An 18250-nucleotide genomic window follows, 5' to 3' on the forward strand; every position below is an offset into this window, starting at 1 on the left:
CTTCCTACGTTGTTAGCTTGCGCAGCGGAATAATACAAAAATAAACAAGATAAACAAAATACAAGACAAGAAAGAATGCAAACCAAGCTACACGATCATTTACGTGGTTCGGAGATAAAGCTCCTACTCCACGGCGTGTCCGTAAGGTGGACGATCCCTATCCGTCGGTGGATTACTCCCCGGAAGACCTCCGGCTAGCTCAAACTCCTTGTGGGTGGAGAAACCTCACCACAAACTCACCAAGACCTCTTGGACACAAGGAAAACTCTTGAGCACTTGTAGACTACTAATTAGACCTTAACCAAGTCTAATTTCGTCAACTCAAACCAAGCTCCCAAGCTTTGGTTTTATAGCCCGCGGGTTGAAAACCCCGCCTACCAGTCGACTGCTAAAACATGCAGTCGACTGCCCTCTGTGGAAATTCGACCGTTACACCTCAACGGCTCGATTTCACACATTCTGTTCGCTGCCAGTCGACTGCCCCAGTCGACTGCACCAGTCGACTGCTAAAACATGCAGTCGACTGCTACAGTACTGCTACAGTAACGCTACAGTAACGCTACAGTGCTGCTACAGTAAACCCTAATTCTTATATTTTACTCCGAGTACAATCTCTCAGCACTCGTCCCTGCCCGACCAACCTAGACCTAGCCTTCTAGCCTCCTCCATCAGCCTTGCGTCCCTCGGATGCCTCCCCATCCTTCACGTCTTGCCTTCTGGAGCTTCCATCGGCCTTGTCATTGTTGTCGGGTCTTCCTTTGCCAAGAGGTCGCGCCTCCGAGACTTCATCCATTGCCAAGCTACACTTGGACTTACGTTGCCAAGACTACATGCTTGGACTTACACCGCCAAGACTCATCCTTGGACTTTCCTCCTTTGCCAAGATCACACTTGGACTTCCTTGTTGTACCTGTATCCTGCACACTCACACTGCATATCAAATACAACAATAAACCTAACTTAAACCTTTGCCCAAACATCAAAACCTAGGGTCACTAGATTGCTCCAACAATCTCCCCCTTTTTGATGTTTGGCAAACCGTTTAAGTTAGGGAAACAATATATCAATAATAATGCAAATAAACATGCAATCTACACATGCATAAATCATGGAACCTAATCCTAGGCTCCCCCTTCACCTAAGCTCCCCCTTGAGCTAGGAAACAATATATCAATAATAATGCAAATAAACATGCAATCTACACATGCATAAATCATGGAACCTAATCCTAGGCTCCCCCTTCACCTAAGCTCCCCCTTGAGTTAGGATTTCTTGCAAAGGTAAACTTCTCCCCTTTTGCTAATAAATGAGCAATCGCTCCCCTTTCACCTAAGCTCCCCCTTGAGCTAGGATTTCTTGCAAAGGTATGTAAGTTTCCCACTTAAACCTAAACTTCTCCCCCTTTGCCATACATCAAAAAGAGCTCCAATAATATCCCAATTATTAGACTCTTTGACCTCTAATGACCATAAATATCATGTATTAATCCCCCATAAGATTACATACATGTCCACCTCTCTTTTAGTCATTTTCTAGTGCTGAAAAACAATTTTAGACCATATCAGTCGACTGCAAGAAGTACCAGTCGACTGCCCCCATGAAAACGAGCTTACAGAGACATTCTGTGCTCGTGAACAGTGTTACCAGTCGACTGGTACACTATTCATGAAAAAATCAGCCTTTTCTGGCCAACTTCAGAAATGCGCCAGAAATTCCACAGACCTCCAAAAATCCCCAAATTTTGTGGAGAGGTCTATTATATCAATATCTACTTGGGAAAAATATATATAAAAATATATCTATCACCAATCCCAAGATTGACATAAAACACAAAACTAGCTAAAAAGTTCAATTGAACCTTGACCTAAAGTCCTAGTTTTGGCTTCCTCTTGATGTATTTGCCCATACTAAACCATAATGCATCACTAGCATTAGTTTATATGGCATCTATATATTAAAAACTAATTTTCATGCAATATGAACCCAATTCATATTTCTATGCATGAAACTCAACTCAATTGTGCCAACCCACTATGTTAGAGACTTAAGTCCGTCTCCTAACCACTTGGCACATTTGATAACCCATCTACCATGGGTCCCAAAGACTCTTCCTAACCTTAGGAATCTTAACCTTAGTCACCTCCCTTGGTGACTCATCCACTATAGCTAGGTCACTTCGATGCACCTCGGGTGACACTTGGCCTACTAAACTCACCTTCTTAACCTTAGACACATTGTCTTTGATTAATTACTTCTTGTCCTTAATCTTGGACACCTCATCCTTGCTATAATTATATGCTACCCTAGCATATTCCTTCTTATTGGCCTTGGATGACTCTCCCTTGTCCTTGGCAACGCCTCCCATACCAATGTCATGTGCTACCTTAACATTTGACGTCCTTTTGGTCTTGGAAAAGATTTTTATGTTTTAAAGGAGTAACTCCCCCTAAAAACATGGTTAAACTTCTATCATTGCACCAACAATGACTTGGGGTTCCTAAATAATTAGGAAAGCCAAAACTTGAAGTTTTGAGGTTAAAAATTCAATAATGAAACTAACCTCAACCGAAACTTCACTTTGGTTTTTCTTAACCAAACCATACTTGTTTTCATCATGAAAACTCATGTAGACATTATTTAGATTATACTTTATCAAGGAAAAATAGTTTTCTATGAAAATACTTCCTATTTTCAAAGATTGACACAAATTTGAAAACTCTTGAAAATTTCAATGTTTTCTCCTAGTTTGTGTCTAACTTTCCAATGATGATTACTATCAAAATATAGTCTTCACCAAGGTTTTTCAAAAGTATTTTGAAATCATTTTTAAAACCAATATCCAACCATGTTCTTTGGGCTCAATGCACATGACTTGTACATTAGCTTTCCCAATGATTGGAAGACACATAACTATGTGTTTTGATGAACCTAAAACTCAACAAGATGCACTAGATCAACATCTTGAGTTTAGTTCACCATCTTAACATCTCACTTGTATATAACGTGTATTAAAACACATACAAGTCACCTTATAGTTCTTTGTGAGATGTATATTTGGTCTTGCCCTAAACTAAGGGATCATGCATCTCTATCTAGGCATTGTAAAAATCATGATCATCCATCTAGGATGCCACTTGATATAATCCCTCTTGTTGGGATATTTACCATTTATAATAGATGCCATTTGTCCTTAAATAACAAGGGAATTAAAGTAATGCATGATGTTACATGGCATACATCAAAATAAGTAATTTTCAAAATGAAAAGCAAGCTATAGCTACATGATGTATGTATGACATGACATGGTATTTTGTATTTTCATAATAAAATATGAATGCTAAATATAAATATGATGTCATGACATATGATAGGCAAACAAAACATGGCAAGTTAGCATAAATAAAATTTACCTAGATTACCTATCTAAGTATTCTTAACCCTAGCTAACTCAAAATTTAACCCTAAATTGCCCATGATTTTCCATGAAAATGCCAAAACCCAATTTTGACATTTATTTTTCCTTTCTAAATTTGTGCCATTTTAACTTAAACAAATTTCTCAAAGTATGGTACATTTTACTCTTTCCAAGTGTAAATGAAATCAAATTAAAACTTAGATTTGCCTTTTACCTTTTAAGAAAATATCAAAACCCCAACTTGGCATTTCTTATCCTTTTCTAAATGTGTCAATTTAAATTAAGTTCAAAACCTCAAAGTTTGACACATTTCACTCTTCCAAAGAGTGAACATCTTACATTATGACCTAGATTTTTCTTTAATTACTCTAAGAAGATACCAAAATCCCAATTTGATATTTCTTATGTTTTTCCACATTGCGCCAATTTAATTCAAACATAATTCCTTAAGATTTGCCACATGTTACTCTTTTCCAAGAGTGACAATTTGGATTAAGGTTTACATTTCCCTTAATTCCATAAGAAAATGTCGAATTCTAAATTTGGCATCACTTTTGCTTCTCTCTAGTGTGTCAATTTAAATTAGATTTAACTTCTCAAATTTTGACACATTTTACTCTTTCAAAGAGTAACACTTATCATCCTTTTCATTTTCAAAGGTTAACAATCACTTTGAAAATGCTCTCAAGTGTCAACTTTCCCAAGGTTGGGTTAACTACCTTTCCAATTGGAGTTGACACTCTCTAAACCCATCTAGGGTGTAGAGAATATGTTCCTAGGAACCCAATACCTATTGGTGCTCCTTGGATGCTCTAGGTACTCACTAGGGATGACTTCCCTAGATACCTTCCTAACGACCTTTCTTGGCTTCTTAGAAGCCTTGGTCACTTCCACTAGGTCACTTCTAGAGTTAACTCCCTTTGTAACCTTATTTGTGACTTTATTAGGCCTTTTTGGAGCCTTAGTCACATTGGTCTTGCCAAAAATACTCTTAGGGATTCCTTCCCTAGTATCTTTAACTTGACCTCTAAACCTAGGGTTGGTCCCATAACTATATGGAACCCTATGAAAGGAAGTCACATCCTTCTTGACTTTAGGTTTGTATCCCAAACCTCTATAGTCATTGGATGGCTCTTGTCTAGCTTTTCTTAGGTTATGCTCATTTTGACCCCTAAGAATATTTTCCATTCTTGTTAAGGTCCTTTCTAAATTATCAAGTCTTGTCCTCAAGACTTGATTTTCACCCCATAAATCTCTAGATTTTGGTTTTTCATTGAATCCTTGAGCATTTCTATTTTTAGGCATATATCTAAAATCCTTGGTGTTATTGCCTAAGTTGTTATTTACCTTCCTAACCTTAGGTGTGGTAAATCTAGCATAAGGAGGAATATATTTATCCTTAAGGTTATCATGCCTCCTATTCTCATGATAAATAACATTAAGATGATAAGAGTTATTTCTAGCATGCTTTTTATCATATGTCAACGGAATGGATTCATTAAATGATACCTTGGTTTTTACCTTGGAAGCTCCCTTCTTCTCCCACTTCTTCAAGTGCGCCAATTTCTTGAGCTCTCCTCTCCTTGGGCACTTTGTGTGGTAGTGACCCCACTCACCACATGTAAAGCACCTAATGTGCTTCTTCTCCTTCTTCTTCTTCCTACAACTCACATTAGTTTCTAAATTAACTTTAGTGAGTTTAGGGTTTACCTTCTTGAGCGAAGGACACCTACTCTTGTAGTGCCCCATCTTACCACACTCAAAACATTTGATGTGGTCCTTTGTGCTCTTCTTGGTAGTTGAACTAGAGGGTTGAACTTCCAAGATCTCCTCTTCCTCGGATTTCTCTTCTTCCTCTTCACTTGAAGATGTGGACTCTTCCACTTCTTCATCTCTTGAGGATGTGGAAGATCTCTCCTCTTCCACCTCTTCCTTCTCTTTCTCTTCCTCCTCTTCCTTTTCCTCCTCGAATGTTGACCTCTTGTCAACATCGGATTGGTCCTTCTCTTCTTGGACCAATGAGCCATTTCCTTGGGCTCTTCCACTTCTTGGATTTTTATAGGGTCTTCATGATAGGCAATGATCTTTTTCCAAAGATCACTTGCATTTGTGGTTTCACCTACACTCAACAAAATATTAGAAGGTAGCAAATTATTCAAAATTCTCATTACCTCCTTGTCTGCCTCCGATTGCTCTCGTTGCTCTTCGGTCCAATGCCGAGGTCGGAGGCGTTTACCCTTCTTGTCCGTAGGAGCTTCAAATGGGTCACTCAAGACAACCCATTGGTTCCAATCCATTTGGAACCATGTCTCCAACCGCTTCCTCCAATAATTGAAGTCTTCTTTGTCGTACGGAGGTGGAATTCGGATATCCCATCCGAGCGGTCCTTCGGACTCCATCTTCTTCTTCCTCTAGCTTCTTGCTCTCTTGGCGGTTAGTCCGTAGAAGAGCGACCTCGCTCTGATACCAATTGTTGGGACCTTGACGTCCGCTAGAGGGGGGTGAATAGCGGCTCACCCAAATCGTTCGCTTCCTACGTTGTTAGCTTGCGCAGCGGAATAATACAAAAATAAACAAGATAAACAAAATACAAGACAAGAAAGAATGCAAACCAAGCTACACGATCATTTACGTGGTTCGGAGATAAAGCTCCTACTCCACGGCGTGTCCGTAAGGTGGACGATCCCTATCCGTCGGTGGATTACTCCCCGGAAGACCTCCGGCTAGCTCAAACTCCTTGTGGGTGGAGAAACCTCACCACAAACTCACCAAGACCTCTTGGACACAAGGAAAACTCTTGAGCACTTGTAGACTACTAATTAGACCTTAACCAAGTCTAATTTCGTCAACTCAAACCAAGCTCCCAAGCTTTGGTTTTATAGCCCGCGGGTTGAAAACCCCGCCTACCAGTCGACTGCTAAAACATGCAGTCGACTGCCCTCTGTGGAAATTCGACCGTTACACCTCAACGGCTCGATTTCACACATTCTGTTCGCTGCCAGTCGACTGCACCAGTCGACTGCTAAAACATGCAGTCGACTGCTACAGTACTGCTACAGTAACGCTACAGTACTGCTACAGTAAACCCTAATTCTTATATTTTACTCCGAGTACAATCTCTCAGCACTCGTCCCTGCCCGACCAACCTAGACCTAGCCTTCTAGCCTCCTCCATCAGCCTTGCGTCCCTCGGATGCCTCCCCATCCTTCACGTCTTGCCTTCTGGAGCTTCCATCGGCCTTGTCATTGTTGTCGGGTCTTCCTTTGCCAAGAGGTCGCGCCTCCGAGACTTCATCCATTGCCAAGCTACACTTGGACTTACGTTGCCAAGACTACATGCTTGGACTTACACCGCCAAGACTCATCCTTGGACTTTCCTCCTTTGCCAAGATCACACTTGGACTTCCTTGTTGTACCTGTATCCTGCACACTCACACTGCATATCAAATACAACAATAAACCTAACTTAAACCTTTGCCCAAACATCAAAACCTAGGGTCACTAGATTGCTCCAACATACTCTTCCGCAGCTCTTTTGTCCCTCAGACGCACCGAGCCCGTCGGCTCTCTTCCCGTGTCGTCCTTCTCATCAGCTGCATCTTCCGCTCGACTTCCTGCATTCCTAAGCTCCTGCACACTTAGACAGGGATTAAAACAAAACATGACCCAACCTAATTTGGTTGATCACATCAAAACAACCATGAGGTCCAACAATCTCCCCCCTTTTTGATGTGCATTAAACCAAGTTCAAGTTAAGGTAAAACAAACAAGTAATTTAAAAAAATTACCGAACTAACATCATTTCAAGCATAAAGATTGCAAAAAAGAAATTGCAATACTAAAATGAATTGATCTATTAAAATTCAGAAATAAAATAAAATAAAATAATTTGACAAAATATTCTAACTCTCCCTAAACTTGTACCTATCTCTCCCCCTTCTATCACATCAAAAAATAGGGTACACATAAAAAAAAACCATGGTACAGATTAAAAAATTTCGAAAAAGAATTTTTTTTTCAAGTTGCAAATTTTCAAAATTTCCAAGTTAGACAAAATTTGAAACAATTTCCAAGTTAGAAATTTCCAAAAAAAAACTTGAAACGCTTAAATAGTTGACAAGAATTTAAAAACATTATCTTAATTGCTTGTCAGTTTGTCAATTAAACATTTAATTCGATAATTGACTTCCAGGTTATAGCGAGACACTATGCCTTCTTGGTTATTGGATCATCAACCACTTCTAGACAAAGCCTTTTAAGGAATTGAAACATTTAATTTCTTTTGAAAGTCTTGATTAACAGAAGGTTTTAATCTAGATAGAATTTTGGAACCCAATAGAGGGTCCTTCCTACTGGGTTAGTTAGATATTTAGGGGGTACATATCATTTAAGTATTCTTTTAAGTTGTTCTTGATATTTTTAATGTACCAGTTTAATTTTTCATAAATCTTAAGGTTAGACTTTTGAAAAATGTTTAGTTTTTGACAACATGTATCTGATTTCAAATTTTTAATTTGCAATTTTAATTTTTCATTCTCTGATTTCAGGTTATCTAATATTCTATTTAACTCAGTAATCTGTTTTTCTGATTTCACTAAGTCTCTTGTAAGAACTTTGATAAAATGAAAAGACTGTTTGGGGGTTAGAGCAGGTACCTCACTTATCTCAATTTCTGATGCTCCTCCTTCATCGCAGCTTTCTTCTTATGATCCTCCTCCTTTATCTATGCTCATCTCTGAGCTGGTCTCATCTTCTTCTTGATGGTTAGCCATTAGCGTTAGTCCCGAGAAGGCTGGTACCTCGGAATAAGAGAATGAAGAATCATCCCAAGTGGCCTTCATGGTCTTGTATTTGGAGGAAGTTAGTTTTTTGTGCTTGTCCTTTTTTCTTCAATTTTGGACAGTCATCCTTGATATGCCCTTTTTTGTTGTAGTTGTAGCATCGGACATTTCTTTTGTTTCGGTGATGGCTTCTTGATTGCGATTTAAACTTATTAGACTTAAGAAATTTATTGAACCTTTTTACCAGTAGAATCGTTTCGTCTTCATCGATGGATGTCTCAGACTCTTGATCTTCCATCCTTGCCTTTAGGGCAACGTTGATGTTTGTCTTTTCTATGTCTTTTGAATATGTAATTCGAGATTCGTGAAGTTCGAAGGTAAAAAATAGATTTTCTAGCGTACTTACCTCAAAGTCCTTAGAGATGTAGTATGCATCTACTAAGGACGCCCATTCTGAAGTTCTTGGGAAGATGTTGAGGGCATACCGAATCTAATCTCGGTTTGTTACCGATTCTCCGAGATTGTTTAACTGAATTATCAGCTCCTTGATTCCTGCTTGGAGTTGCACTACCTTTTCTCCATTGTTAATCCGGAGATTTGCTAGCTGAGCTCGGAGGATGTTCCGCCTTGCTAACTTCGCTTCTGAAGTACCTTCGTAGAGCTCCAAGAACTTCTCCCATAAATCTTTGGCGGAGACGTAGCTGCCGATTCGGTTGACCTCATAGGGTGGAAGGACGCTGAGCAGATGGAATTCTGCTTTCCTGTTCGCCACGAAATCGGCTTGCTCTTTCTTCGTACACTGATATTCTTCTTTCTCGACCCCTTTATGATCCGTAGGTGCTACTAAACAGTATTTCATTATTAATAGAATATCGAAATCTGTTTTAAAAAATAACTCCATTCGGCGTTTCCATGTAGCAAAGTCTCTGTCGAATTTGGGGGGGGGGGGGTGAATACTTGCATCGGCCAGCATCTTGATATTTATTGCTTCAGATGACAGTTAGTCCTTCTGAGGCTGTTGGGCTCTAATACCACTTGTTGGTGCAGCGGGTCGGCAAGAGGGGAGTGGTGAATTGCCTGAAACAAAAAAAATACCCTCCTCATTCTTTCAACTCGTAAGGTGAAACAATAATAAATAAAAATAAAAGAACAGAATTAAAGAAGAGACTCTGGATTGACTTGGTTACAATGTAGGTGGTTGTTAATCCAAGGTGGTTAAAAAGCTCAGTCAAAATCTCCTTCTCTGAAGGCGGAGAAACGTTTTATACAATAAAAGCTTAAATACTTGCTAGGAAGTTAATGCAAGAGTTGATAATTAATTCTCTAGTTCCATGGCCCTTTTAATAGGGTCTGGAAACTCAATCTTCAGCTTGAGGACACCTCCCATAAGCATGGAGGGTGCCTCCAGCATGGCATTTGGGTAAAGTTTTATCTAAATGTGAAACAGTCACTTTGACTGGTTTGATGACACCCTCCATGGCGTTGAGGGCGCCCTCAATGTGGAGGGCGCCCTCAACGCCATGGAGGGCACCCTCAATGCTGCAGCATATAAATAGCTCCAGCTTCTTTTCACTCATTTTCTTCTTCCAAAGCTCTGATCGCTTGGGTGATTGCGGACAACCGAAATAAGGCTCACTCGAACCTAATTTTCGGCTTTCTCCTCGAGCAGGCTTTCTCTCCGGCTTCTCGTCCCTCGAACGTCGTGTACATTTTTCTCGTCCACTGGTGTACTCTTCCGTAGCTCTTTCGTCCCTCGGACGCACCGAGCCCGTCGGCTCATTTCCCGTGCCGTCCTTCTTGCCAGCTGCGTCTTCCGCTCGACTTCCTGCATTTCTAAGCTCCTGCACACTTAGACACAGGGATTAAAATAAAATAGGACCCAACCAAATTTGGTTGATTACATCAAAATAACTACGAGGTTCAACACAGGTGCCCAGAAATGTCTATAAAAGGAGCTTCGAATAGTAGCCTCAGACATAAATTTTCTACAACATTTCTACGCTTATTCACGATCATTCTGCTGGTCTAACTTCATTCTATTGTTGTCCTACAATGTTGCTCCACTCGACTACTGCAGACCAACTGATGACTTCTCCATCCTTGTGTTGGTAACGATTTAATATAAAATCATTTACTTTATTGCTAAGGAAGTGTAGGGTTGTTAGACTTTCCTATTCTTCTCTTTGTTCTCGATTACTTTGTCAGGAGTTTACCGATAGAGAATATTAGTGGATTGATCATCGATAGGTTCAAGGAGCATGAGTCTTGAAGTAGGAGTTATCGAAGGCTCCGAACCAATTAATCTGATCATGTCGTTATTTTTAGTTTTTAGTTTTATTCTTTACTTAACTATTTTCCACCGTGTACTTCATTTTTAAAAGTTCGATAAAAAAATTATTTTTAAAATATACGTGATTCACCCCTTCTCTCTCTTTCACATGCATACGATCCTACATATGATTGTTTCAAAAGATTTTGAAGTCAATTTTTAACGGGTGTAAAATATCTTATTGGGTATCTGCCTTCTTCCATGGAAAGGGTCAATGCACTGGGACAAATGGGGTTTTTCTAAAGGGCCACTAACAAGGATGAGTTCTAAAAGATTAGTTTTTATATATAATGTAGAGTGGGTGTGAGCCCCCCCCCCCCCCTCAGTTGCACATGGGACGGTGGCCCACTTGCACATTTTAGAACCCATCCTTTTATCGACCCCTTCTGGGCGATCCCATATGTAGGTCCCAGTGCGGCCGGCAAGAGCGAGATGAATTACCTGAAATAACAATTATATCATTCTCAAAACTTTCGAATTTGATTAAAAAACATTAGAAATAAATTGCATAAAATGAAATGAGGCTACCGGATTTACATGGTTTGCAACCCAGGAGGTTGCTAATTCAAGACAAGTAAAGCGCACTATCAATACTCTTTCTTTGAGCAAACTCTCAAAGGCGGAGAAACCCCGTACAATGATTTATAGCACAGAAAATAAAAACAAAGATTTGATACTTGAATACAAGTGTTGTTATGAGATGAAGAGGACCAGTGCTCTATTTATAACCTTTTGGTCGATCTAGCCATTTTGATGGCGTGGCATCTCCGGGTGCCTGGACCCACTCCGGGTACCCCCAATTGTGCGCCTTATATGCTCGCAACAACTATTCAATGGTGCGATGATAAAACTTTATCAATGTCCGAGCGCTTGGACCGGTCCAGGCTCCCAGGGTGCTGCTGATGTCACCTGAACGCCATCCATTCAATGAGGCGCTTGGTTTGATCCCAGACAGTTTGAGCGCTCGGAAATGGTCTAGGCACCTGGACAAGTCAACACTGCGTTGACTTTTTTAGTCTTTCGCTCCGGTTGCTTGGGTGATTTTTCAGTCATCCAGAGTTGAGCTCACCCAAACCCAACTCCTGCCTTGTCCTCGAGCAGTCTTCCGCTCCGGCTTCTTATCCCTAAAAAACACCGTGCGCATCCATCTCGCTCCATCGGCGTACTTTTTCGAAGCTTCCCGTCCCTCGGATGCACTGAGTTCGTCAACTTACTCCCTATGCCATCCTTCTCCTCCATTGTATCTTCCGTTCGATTTTTTATGTTCCTAAGTTCCATCACACTTGGACACAAAGATCAAAACACAAAAAGACCTAACTTAACTTGATTGACTATATTAAAACTAATCCGGGGTACTTACACCATACTCTTTAAAAGAGGATAAATCACGGGGGTGGGGGCCCACCCCTACTGCTACGTCGGCTTCCATGCTTTTGCCTAAGATATATATATGTTCCTGTCGGGAATCTGAGAAGACGGAACTGCCGAAATGACGTGGCTGGAATGTTGACCGCATGTCCGTGACCCGGCTGGTGAGCTGTCTTCTGTGTTGATTAAATCGTCAAAAGTCCTCTGGTCAGCAGTACCTGTAGCCAGCGACCGAGTTGCCCCGGTCCTTGGTACCCCGATGCTCGAGGCGGGTCCCACAAATGTATAAGCAATCAAATAATAGCACAACAATGAAGTAAATGTAGGATGAGTACGATGACGTACCCTGGCCCCAGGAGGCGCCCTCGGATGGGTCGGTGAGCTGATCACGGTGTTAATCGAGTTGTAGCGGCTTGGACAAGTAGAGAGGTGTGAGACAGCTGAGGAGCCGAATCTAGGGGGAGACGACATGAAATCTGGTGCAGCATGGATCCAAGAGGCGGCATGTCGGTCGAAATAGGACGGGGACTCCTGAGCCGGAATACTACAACGACTCATAGGTCAGGATATGATGACAGCTCGCAGGGCGGATGATACAAGTAACTCACAAGCATGATAGCAATATAAATAGAGAAACACAACACGACTCGTTGGTCGGAACCCCATCTCGACTCGAAGGTCGGAGTAAACAAACGGTGCGCAGGCGGTGACCACCCGGAGGGTGAAGGCGTCCACTGGAGACGGCGGCTATGACCGCGGGAGGAGGCGACGACAGCTAACGGAGGCGACACCCGCTGGAGGCGGCGACTGTGGCCGTGGGAGAAGGCAGCGGTGGTTGCCGGCGGTGATGGCCGTAGGAGGCGACGACTGTGGCCGCGAGAGGAGGCAGTGGTGGCTGCCGGCGACGATGGTCGCAGGAGGCGAAGGCTGTGGCTGCGGGAGGAGGCAGCGGTGGCTGCCGGCGGCCATGGTCGCAAGAGGCGATGGCTGTGGCCGCGGGAGGAGGCATCGGTGGCTGCCGGCGGCCATGGTCGCAAGAGGCGATGGCTGTGGCCGCGGGAGGAGGCATCGGTGGCAGCCGGCGGCCATGGTCACAGGAGGCGGCAGCGATAGTGGCCGCAGGAAGATGTTGGAGCACGTGCTGGCTCTGCAGCAGGAACAGGAACATCCTCTGCATCCTCATCAGAATTAGAATCATCCTGGCCAGGGCGGCGACGCCACACCATAACACCGTCACGTGGCTCAATCTGGGCTAAAGACATCTAGCGAGGTCCTAACTGATCAAAGTCCTTAGACAACTGATGCAAGGCACCCCTAGTGACATCTATCCCTTTATGCACGAAAAATGATGTTAAGACATGGCAGAAGGGCATGTATAGCTTCCCCTGGACTGGTCTAGAGAAGTGGATGATAGACTCATAGACCTGAAGAGCAATATCAATATCAAGAAGCTGCTCTAGAGCATACATCATAACTAGATGAGGAAGACGGATTTTGGCTTGCCCTTTGGTCACGATGGGCAGGAGACATGCAATGACAACCTTATAGAGAACGTAACTGGGGGCTGACATGCGGGTGGCATCAAAAATACATTTAAGTGGAGGCCTAGGAACATGGAAATAATACTGATGAATCAGATCAACAGAGACATGAGAGAGTGTATCAGATAGAGACTCCTCAACCTGAGGAAAGCATGTAAAGGTACTAGTAGACCGCCTACACCCTAAGAATGACCTCAATATTTCAGGGGTGAAGCTAATGGATGTCCCGCCAACCATAGTGACATATGCATGACCCTCAGTACTAGATGGACACAGATTATTATAGAATTCCTTACAGAGGTCTAAATTGACAGTAGTTGTGCAATGAAATAACTTTTCTAAACCATAATGCACATTGATGTCAATGATTTCGGGGGCAATTCTAGTGAAATATGGACGATTGAGATAGCGACAACTCATCATTTTGAAGTTGGTGTTCTCAAACCGAGTTCGGCAAGCCGTAGAGGGAAACCGCCCTCCAGAAGGCGCCGGAGGGGGTTGCCGAGTGGGCTGCCGAGAGGTTCCCGCTTCACTCGGACGCTTTTGCCTAACTCTAAACCATGCATATGCAATAACCATGCCAAGTACCAGTCAATCATGAAGGAAAACAACAAGGAAACAACACATAGAAGACTTTAGGCAAGAATCAACCACAACATAACAGAACAAACAAGGAAGAAGGTATTACCGACGCTCCATTGTGCCGGGGAATCGTCAAACGACAGAGAAATGGCAGGAACCGCAACCCAAACCTTGAGGGGGTGGCTAAACCTTGTTCCAGGCGGCAAATGAGAGAAGGAACGGGAGGGAGAGCGGATCCAAAAGCTTGGAAGAGTATTTGGAGCCCCAAAACGGTGGAGGATGTCGGGAAGAAGGGGTAGGAGGCGAGAAATAGCGGGCGGCGGCGAAAAAACTAGGGTTTCTGCTGCCGCCCCAATCTGGCGGCTTATATAAAATCGAGGGCATCAGTCGACTGCTAAAACATGCAGTCGACTGCTGCAATCGACTGCATGTTTTAGCAGTCGACTGCACCCCAGAATAAAAACCTACAGAACCATTCTGTATGGTCGAATAGTGCTACCAGTCGACTGCATCAGTCGACTGACCCAGTCGACTAATGCAGTGACAGGGGACTGGCACGCAGATGGAAGAATCAGGAACCGAGTTTTGAAAAATCACTAGATATTCTCTAGACCTTTAAAAATGCCCAAAATTCGTGGAGTGATCTGTTATGTGAATATTTACTTGGGAAAAATAGGTATCCAATTGGATACAAGCCAACCTATAAAATAGATACAAACTTAATAACCATTAAGATTACAAATATAGAACCTTGAGCCAAAGTACTAGTTTGAGTTTTTCCTTAGAATGATTTACCTAGCCAAATCTGAGTACATTTCAAGGAGTCATTTATATGATAATTTTGTAACGAATTTATAAATTGATGTCCTCATGGCCATATTTGTTTCAAAAATTTCCAATCATAATCTAGGAGCAAAGAGCACATTGATTGTGCACAAGTCTTCCCAATGATTGCTCCAATGAAGGATTGATATCTCTAGATGTCATTTTGGCTCACAATAATGCATCATAACTAACATGATGAGCCAAATGCATCTTCTTAATATCTCACATCATGTTTAAATACATTCAAGTCATCCTAGGTCGTTGTGAGATGCATTCAAGTATGTACTTAGCTTTTGAATTTATGTGATCATGAAAAGCTAAATCTATTATTCTACAAGGCACAAACCAAGCTCTCTTCTAATAGAGATAAACTCCGCTTCGGGTAAAGGTTTGGTAAAAATATCGGCAAGATTAGATTTGAATTCAACATAAAGTAGTTCAATGTCTCCTCTTGTCACATGATCTCTAATGAAGTGGTGTTTTACCTCAATGTGCTTTGTTCTAGAGTGATGTACTGGATTTTTGGTTAAATTAATGGTGCTCACATTATCACATAAGACCTTGACTTTGGAATAATGTAGCTCATGATCCTCTAAGATATGCATCATCCAAAGCAATTGGGCTACACAACCACCCATTGCCACATACTCGGCCTCGGTTGTGGACAATGTCACACAAGGTTGTTTTCGACTACTCCAACTTACAAGAGAAGGTCCAAGAAATTGACATCCACCGCTAGTACTCTTTCTATCCAATTTGTAACCCGCATAATCAGAATCGGTATACCCAATTAAGTCAAAATTTCTAGTTCTAGGGTACCAAAGCCCCACATTGAGAGTGTTCTTGATGTATCTCAAAATTCTTTTTACCGCTACTAAATGTGACTCTTTAGCACATGATTGGTATCTTGCACACATTCCTATTGCGAATAATATATCCGGTCTACTAGCGGTTAGATATAGCAAACTACCAATCATGCTCCTATATTGCTTTGGATCCACTAACTTTCCTTCTTGATCACCATCTATCTTGGTGTTTGTCCCCATAGGGGTAGTTGCTCCTTTAGCATTTTCCAATCCAAATTTCTTGATAAGTTCTTTAGCAAACTTGGATTGGTACACATAGGTTCCCTCATTAGTTTGTTTTACTTGTAACCCCAAAAAGAAACTTAATTCTCCAACTAGACTTATTTCAAACTCGCTTTCCATGTGTTGAATAAAATCATGAAGAAGGTCATTGTTTGTTGAGCCAAAGATTATGTCATCAACATAGACTTGGGCAATGAAAATGTCTTCATCTTTAGACTTTAAAAACAATGTTGGATCAATTGTTCCCCTCCGAAAGCCCTTAGAGATTAAAAAAGATGAAAGTCTCTCATACCAAGCCTAGGGAGCTTGTTTTAAACCATATAATGCCTTTTAAGTTTATAAACATGGTTCGGATAATTCATATTCTCAAATCCGGGTGGTTGCTCTACATAAACTTCTTCCTTAATGAACCCATTTAGAAAAGCCGATTTTACATCCATTTGGTGAAGTTTGAACCTCATATAGGCGGCATATCCTAATAGTATCCGAATGGACTTTAATCGTGCTACCGGAGCATATGTTTCATCATAATCAAGTCCTTCCACTTGATTGAAATCCCTAGCTACCAACCTAGCCTTATTCCTAGTGACTCTCCCTTGATCATCCAACTTGTTTCTAAAGACCCATTTAGTTGTGACAATTGTACTATCATTTGGTCTTGGAACCAACTCCCATACATCACTTCTTTCAAATTGATTCAACTCTTCTTGCATTGCTAGAATCCAATCCGTATCAAGCAAAGCGTCATCAATTGTTTTTGGTTCAAGTTGTGATATTAGTGCAATTTGACTAGTGTGATCCCTAAAGTATGACCTAGTCCTTACCCCTTGTGCAACATCTCCAACTACTTGATTAATAGGATGATCTTGATGATGCCTTAAGATCCTTGAGGTTATAGAATCATCATCTTTGGAAGGATCATTGTTTACATTGTTTCTTTCATCATTCGAATCATCTCTTCCTCCCCCTTGATCAATACCCCCTAAATGTAGATTTTGTAATCCTTGAGTAACGTCTTGATTTGGTTCACTTATATGATCAATAGGGGATTTCCTAGGGTAAGTACTAGTGGATTCATCAAACTCAACATTGGATGATTCCTCAATTGTTTGAGTCCTTTTGTTGTATACTCTATATCCTCGACTAGTAGATAGGTATCATCTAAAATTACTATTCATAAAGTCCTATTGGTTAAAAGTATGGGGTTTAATTTGCTTAGTGTTAGCCAATTATGTGATGCCGGATATAATGTTGAGTTTCATCCCGATAAATGTTTAGTTAAGCATAAAAATTTTGAGAATGTTGTGCTAAACGGATTTAGAAAAGCAAATCTTTATTATATTGATCTTTCATATGCTTCTAATCCTCCTATTAAGTGTTTAATATCAAAAGAAGAGGAAGGATGGTTATGGCATAGAAGACTTGGACACATCAACATGAGAAACATAGCCAAGGTAGCCAAGATGGAGCTAGTAAAGGGACTACCAAAGATCAAGTAGGAAAAGAAGGATCACACTTCGAATTGTTTATACATCGACTGGTGACTGTGGACCGAGCAAACAGAATGTCTCTGTTCACTCCCAGTCAACTGCATCAGTCGACTGGTGTCCGGAGTTACCCTTGAAGTCTTTCTCCTCAGCCTTTGTCCCTCAGATACACTCAAGCCTGCAGCTAATCTTCGTGCCATCCTTCACATTGCCTAGAGATTCACTTCCCTTCACTCCGTTTGCTTTTTGTCCGTAATCCATCGGATGAACATGAGCCATGAAACTTTCCAAGATTGTGCAGTCTACCAAGTCCTGCACAACTTAAGTACATATTAGAACCAATGTAAAGTCTAACTTAAACCCTTTGACATACACATCAAAAACAAAGATCACCTATTTAATCCTAGGTCGATTGTATCAACAGAAGAGACAGCGATGGTCGCAGGAGGCGGTGGCGGTGCCCGTGGGCGACGGCGGCGTGTGCTAGTGGTAACGGTGGTGGTGCTCCTCGCCGTCCGCCTGGAGACCGAAGCAGAGGACAACTCTCCTCCGGTGAACCGGCGTCTACGGAGAGAGGGAGAGGGGAAGAGAGGAGAGGTAGAGCATAGGAGGTCGGCGTCAACGCCGACGCGCCGGCGAGGAGCTTGAGAGGACGAACAAAATCCTCCTGGCGGCAGTAGCCAAACCCAAACGAAGCCCCCCTCCCCCACTGGTGAACAGTGCTTCCCCCTTCAAGCCTAACCTACCAAATGACGGAAATGCCCTTCCTCTTTTTCTTAATTCCCTTTGGACCCTTCTCCATATATCCGCATATATATATATATATATATATATA

Source organism: Zingiber officinale, chromosome 8B (genome assembly GCF_018446385.1).
Source record: "Zingiber officinale cultivar Zhangliang chromosome 8B, Zo_v1.1, whole genome shotgun sequence".
In the NCBI taxonomy this organism is placed as follows: Eukaryota; Viridiplantae; Streptophyta; class Magnoliopsida; order Zingiberales; family Zingiberaceae; genus Zingiber; species Zingiber officinale.